A 7048-nucleotide genomic window follows, 5' to 3' on the forward strand; every position below is an offset into this window, starting at 1 on the left:
GAACTCATGCCTCATAACCACACTGAACCGAACTCCAGATGCTGCACCCCGACCCCCCCCCCCCCCCCCCGGAACAACAGACACCTGAGCAAGAGTAAGTAACATATGTATTTTTATGTATGTAATTATGTATATGCATATTATATTATATATTTATATGTGCATTTATATATACCTGTGTGAGGGCTTATTTTTTGCATAACATATTTTACTTCTCAGTTATTATTCCATGTCGTGTACTGGGAAGCTGGATTTTAATACTTTCGCTGTGCGCTCCAAATCATTTGTCTCCTTTATTCTTTGGTTCGGTCCTATCGCAGTGATACCAGATTTGTAGGTTTAATTGTGTTTTAATGCTTTTTCTATAATTAAAACAGTGTACGAAAAAGAAAATAGTTTCGCCATCTTGTGACGCTAATAACTTTAGTGCACGGAGCTGGGGAGGTATGGGTTTTTTTGCTTAATGAGCCGTTGTTTTCATTGCTACCATTTTGAGGTCTGCGGGACCTTTTGATAACTTTTTATTACTCTTTTATGTGATGTAAAATGGTGTAAAAGTGGCGTTTCAGTGTGTATAGGACTGCTGGAATCCCAGCTCAGGCAGTCCTGTGTAAATTGATTCTAAACTAAACCGTCAGTTTTCTGGTTAAATTGCCGTACTGGCACTTTGCCATAAGTAATAAGGTTTTGGGTTGCAGTTTGGGCACTCGGTCTCTAAAAGGTTCGCCATCACTGGGATAGAGGATAACAATCTAATTATAGGGAGTACGACATGCGGGGACCCTTAAGGATCAGAAGAACAGGAGTCCCAAACATACAATTGCACGGAGCGGAGGCTGAGCATGTGTCCTGTCACTCTATTCAATGTGTGCACGACTTGAGAAATAGTTCCAGAATCTATCTCCAATGAATGACAGCGCCAAAGATGGTCGGGCGCTGTGCTCAGCAGTCACATAGACCCAGCCTACCAAATTCTGGGCTGAAAAAAAAGGGACTAAAAGAGTGGCATGTGAAGCGCGCAACTATTTTTTTCCATAATAAACCACGCCCCTTTCCCCACCCCTCATCCCCTAGTATGCCCACACAGTATAATACCTAGAATAATGGCTCTATCACAATATATTCTCACTCTGTACAATGCCCCATTCCCACTCCCCTCTTATTTTGGTCCCTTTCTCGGCTCCCCCCCCCCTTTTCATTAGTCCCTATTTCTCTGCTCCCCTTCCTTACTATGCCCCCCTCTCTTCTCCTTTTTATTGTACTCTCCGCTTCTGCACCCACTCTATTTGTTCCCCCTCTTGTGGCCCCTTTTTTGCTGAATAAAAATAAATAATCTGTACTCGCCTTTCCTCGTCTCCAGGCTGCCGTCCTCCTCCTCCACTGCGTCTGTACTACAGCAACGCCCGGCAGTCGTGTTGTGATGATGTCACTTCGCCTGCCGGGTTCTGCAGTGTACAGACAGAGACCCGGTGGTGAGCCAGAGAGAAGATCAGGGAAATCAGGGACCTAATGCTGGATCTGTTAGGGTCCGGAGGAAAGACGTAGACAGTGCATGGAGGGCTAGAACATACGCTTCTCCCTCCATTAGTGGAAGTGGGACCCCTGTTCTTGTGATTGATGCAGGTCCCAGTGGTTCTACCCTCACTGTTCAGAGGGTAACATCTTTAACTATCTTATGCCTGGGGGGTACTTTTTCTCCTTCTGGGGGACTCCAAGTGAGTGTAAGGAGTGTTGTAGCCCATGTGATGCTTCTCTGGTACCAGCAATGGGTAATCCCCCGAATGGAGCGTCTGCCGCTGCTCTGGCTTGAATCCTTAAACCTGTTGCAAGACCTAATAAAGGGGCCGCGGTAAGTGAAGACCCCCAAATCCTGTCACCAGGATGACGTCACCATTTTTTATCACCCTCCCCCGGCCTTGTAATGCGAAGAAAAAATTACAAGAAAAAACAAATCTTTCTATTCCTGTCGATTTTAAATAGACCACAAGAATGTCCCATATAACAGTGCAGGCGGCGCTATGGGTGCACCGTCTGTATGTGACTCCTAGAATAACACTAAATTCCTTACCTTACACAGATCGGTATTTTTAGGTCTCCGGGAATATCGCGCGCTATAAATACAGGGAATAATAATTTAGAAAAGTTGGAGATTACATTGTAAAGACTTAGAAGTTCTACATTCTTCTTGTACTTTCAACATGTAAATCAGGATTAATGCATCGAAAAGTATGTAACAGGATGAGATGTCTCTGCAGAACACCGCTACAGAAAATAAGGTAAAATACTGACATTTCAGTTAAAGGAGCGCTCCGGGCAACGTGTTTATTTTACCTCATTATACTAGCAGCCCCTTCAGGTAGGGGATGAAATGTCCTGTCTAGAATCCCCTCTGATATGTGATATTATTATTATTATTATTATTATTATTACTATTAAATCATGTGATATGGAGAGAAGAGTCATATTTGCTGGAGATGAGTCAAGTTTAGGGATTGCAGAGGGAGAGTCACTTCAGATGCCCCTATCTTCAGTTCTATAGCACCTAGAAACATACTCCCTGTAGCACATCTTGCAGATTGCTAAGGCTTGTGGTTCTTTAAGCTACAGAATCGTAGATACAGACATCCAAAGGCATAGTTGGGGATGCGAGCTACAGATAAAAATCCCAATCCTGCTATTTTTTTAACTCTTTGTTTCTCTGGTTCTGAAGCTCACAAAACCACAAGCCTAAAGACAGTCTGAAAGCCAGAAATGTTATCTTTGATGTGACAACAGCAAAATGTTTCTAGGTGCTATAGGACTAAAGATAGAAGCATCTGTGTTTCCTACCCTTAATGGGGTAAAATCTAGCTGATGGAAATGTTGGAGATTGAATTAGGCTCACGCTGCACTGGGGTAAAGGGGTATCAACACCCGAGGGAAAAATGCAGGAATTGATACATGTCCAGCAGTGAATATAACAGTAGTGCACAGGCCCAAACTATCACTCTATGTGTTTGGGGAAACAAGACTCAGTTCTCATTTATTCCGGTGGATAGGGATAACATATAACTTAAAGAGGTTTTCCCACAAAGCAAGTTAGACCCTATCCACAGGATCTCAGTCATGGGACCCCCACTGATAACTAGATGGGGGGTCTGATGTACCCCTGTCACACCCCCTGTAGCACCACTGAGATGGCTAGAGCTGATGGTTGTGCATGGTCGGACTGCCCCGATCATCTCCTTGGAGGTGACGGAGATCGGTGAGTACAGCGCTTGGCAATTTCCGTCAGCTGTTCCGGCCATCTAGCTGGTGCTACAGAGTCTCTGACGGAGGTACATCGGACCCCTGTTCTCGTGTTTCGTGGGGGTCCCATTGCTGAGACCGATCAGATCAGAAAATTAGCAAGTTCCTGTGGATAGGGCCTAACTTGTTTCGTATGAAAACTCCTTTATGTTTAAAATCAGAGAGGGGTGTCTCTCCTGTTAGGCCACAGAGGTGATGGACTACTCTCATTGTGGTGCATCTGTATTACAGGAATAGCCCATATGTTTGAATAGGATGTATGTAATACCTTGTTTCCCCTGTGGTGGTGCTGTGGGGAAACTGAACACTTACTGCTCTGTCAATTCCCTGGCTATTATAAGTGATTCCTGGAGGATCCAACATGGGTCCAGTCTATAATCAGGCGATTGTCAATGGCCTAGCGATTGTATGGAAGAGGAAGATACTTTGTAGAAAGTCCATAGCTAAACATATCCAACCCATTATAGAAAATGAACATTGTATCTATATAGATTCTTCAGGGAATTTCTAATACAAATTGTGTTCTGCCAACCTATGGAGACCCCTCTTAGTGTAATACTGAGCTCAGGCCGGAGCCTTCCAGGCAATGCTGCGTGTCTGATGCCTGCGGCTTGTTATAGGTCTGTCCTCTACTGTAAACCTGGAGAAGAATTGCTCTCGGGTGAGGAGGCCGCTTCCCGTTAGCGCTGATTCATCCTGCATACAGTATATCAACCAAACTGTAGTTGTCACAACACGCTGGGAGTTGTAGTTTTACAACAGTTAGTAAATCACAGACCACCCGTCTGCATCCCTCCCTGCAGACCACACGCCTCTGTAGAGATATACATGGGAGATGAAGACATCTCAGCTGCATTGTCTGGGGTTGGAGAAGTAACGGTATGCTGGTGTAAGAAGGGTTAATATTGGTGATCCGGCCTGGAGGACTCTCTTTACCTATATTGCTCTTTACTGGTCCACATTGGGATAATGATTGGTACAGGAAGCGACCTCAAGTACTAGAGCAGCGATGGCTAACCTATGACACGCGTGTCAGTGCTGACACGCGTAGCCATTTTCACTGACACACGGCTGCCTGAGAGTTAAGTTTCATCCTACATGACCAGGTGCAGTAGCCGGGAGGCTGAGAGATTGCACTGAGCTTCCAGCACTCCCCCTCCTCCTCCTCCCCTGGGCCAGCCCCTCCCCATGTGTGAGCTGTGCCTAGTGTCTCCAGTCAGCACAGGTATCAGCACAGGGCACAGCAGGACAGGTGACCCGGCCATACACCCAGGAGGCTCCTCTGCAGCTCCTGATAGTTGTGGTGGGGGTAGGATGGCAACACAGTAAGAGGTCACATCGCTGCTGCCTTGTGTGATGTCCCAGCAGCTGCCACCTCTACACTGACCATCTCCACAGCAGGGGCAAGGGAGGACAACCACTACCATCATATAGTAAGCAAGGTCAGTGCACTGTATGATAGAAGACAGTCATCAGGGCTTGTGTATCAGTTTTGTGATGTACAAGCCCTGAAATAATCGCAACGCCTTGTAAATCGCCAGACATTGTGATTATTTTGCTCTGCACACCTTCTCCATGCCAAGAGGGCATGAGGGAGATGCGGACAGCGGCGCCTGCACCCTCGCTATAACCTGTGAACTTTCATGACAGAAAGTTCACAGGTTACTAAGCATTTCCTCACGTGTCTGATTGTAACCGATCTATTACAATGTGTGATTTGCACATAGTAATAGATGATTGGGAAAATCCCCATATACTGCCATAATGTAGTATACTGTAGTATTGCAGTACATGGTAGGATCAATCAGACAACCTAGGGTTAAAGTACCCTAGAAGTTAAATAATTATACATATTTGTTATTTAAACTATAAATATCACAAAATTATGTTTTTTTGTCAAGGTGACACACCACCCGAGTTATGCTCGGTTTTTTGGCGAATTTTGACACACCAAGCTCAAAAGGTTGTCCATCACTGTACTAGAGGCTACAACATGGCCCCCGCAGAGGTTGGCATTGCCATTATAAAGTCCTGGCTTATCCAAGGGTACAATAGTCTATACCCATACTCAAGGCTTCTCTATATATTTTAAGAACTTTGGCACAATTTAATGACAACTTAAACCTAATGGTTATTGCTACCACAAGGACTAAGGGCTCTGGATGAACCGGTCTCTTCTCACTTCTATGGGCATTCCCCGAGGAACAGCTGCGGGCCTATTCCTGTCATTGGGAGAGAAGTGCGACCGCTCCTCCCCAAAGTATCGTCACAAGACTGAGGGTGAGGGAGATTGTCAATAGGTTTATAATAGAATGAAAAAAAAGTCCTCACTAGAGATGAGTGGACATAATGGGGCAGATTTACTTACCCGGTCCATTCGCAATCCAGCGGCGCGTTCTCTGCAGTGGATTCGGGAGCGGCCGGGATTTATTAAGGTAGTTCCTCCGCCGTCCACCAGGTGGCGCTGCTGCGCTTAAAAGCATCGGAACGCACTGGAATACACCGAGCCGGGCTGAGTGAAGGTAAGTGCAAGCTCCGCGACAGATTTTTTTTTTTTTAAATGCGGCGTTTTTTCCAAATCCGTTGGGTTTTCGTTCGGCCACGCCCCCTGATTTCCGTCGCGTGCAAGCCAGCGCCGATGCGCCACAATCCGATCGCGTGCGACAAAATCCCGGGGCAATTCAGGGGAAATCAGCGCAAATCGGAAATATTCGGGTAACACGTCGGGAAAACCGCGAATCGGGCCCTTAGTAAATGACCCCCAATGTCTGTGTTCGGGTTGTGGGTTTGGCTACTCGGCGGGTACATAATGCCGGATTGACGGACGAACAACCAAATTGGCAAATTGATGCCCTTTGAAACTGACTGACCAGGGCGGTGTCCACTCATCTGTCCCCCCCTCCTATTGGTCTCTGCTTCCACAGGAAGTGACTGTTCAGCCAATCACTGGCCGCACTGCTGACCACACAGACAACAATGGGCTCAGTGGTAATTCAGGAACCAGGAAGTAGAGACCTCTGGTGGGGAAGGGGGTCTCCCTGAGGCATCACTGTTGTATGTGAGGGGGGGTCTCTCTGAGGTATCACTGTTGTATTTGAGGGGTGGGAGGTCTCCCTGAGGCTAAGGGCCCACCTATAGTAAACCATCTCCTAAGTCGGTGAAAGAGTGAGCACTTATTAAAACAAAAATAATTACAAGACATTTTTTTTCCTTTTATTTATTCTTAAAATTTGTCAAAATTTTGAGAACATACAGCAGATATTTTTAAGTCATAAACATTTCGAGTTGCGTTTTTACTTGCAACTCAAATGCAACGGGGAGGGGCTTGGGCAGAACACGTATATACCTTTCCACTGAAACCCAACGCGTTCTGGGAATGAATGTGAATAATACAAAAGACGTGCTGCCCATTCCAGAACATGTGGAGAGTGCGATAAAAGTCTTCTGGCCAAACCCTTCCCTATTGCATTCAAAAATGCATCTGAAACGCATCATGTCAGCGCCCCCTAAGGGTGAAAAGGTTTACGACGTCTTCCTACAACAGCAGATACAGCTATAAGCTGCATTGTCAGATCCACAATATAACAACAGTGCCGCGTCTTCAGGTTGTCTGTGGTCCTGCAGCACAGTCACTTGGCTTAGCTGCAATATCAGAACCAGGGGACCTACAGTAACATGTAACGTGAGGTAAGGGAAGCTTCATTCCTACAGAATCTAGATAATCACTAGAGGCTCAAGCAGCTCAGCTGATGGCAAAGAA

The sequence above is a fragment of the Engystomops pustulosus genome, chromosome 10 (genome assembly GCF_040894005.1).
Source record: "Engystomops pustulosus chromosome 10, aEngPut4.maternal, whole genome shotgun sequence".
Lineage (NCBI taxonomy): Eukaryota > Metazoa > Chordata > Amphibia > Anura > Leptodactylidae > Engystomops > Engystomops pustulosus.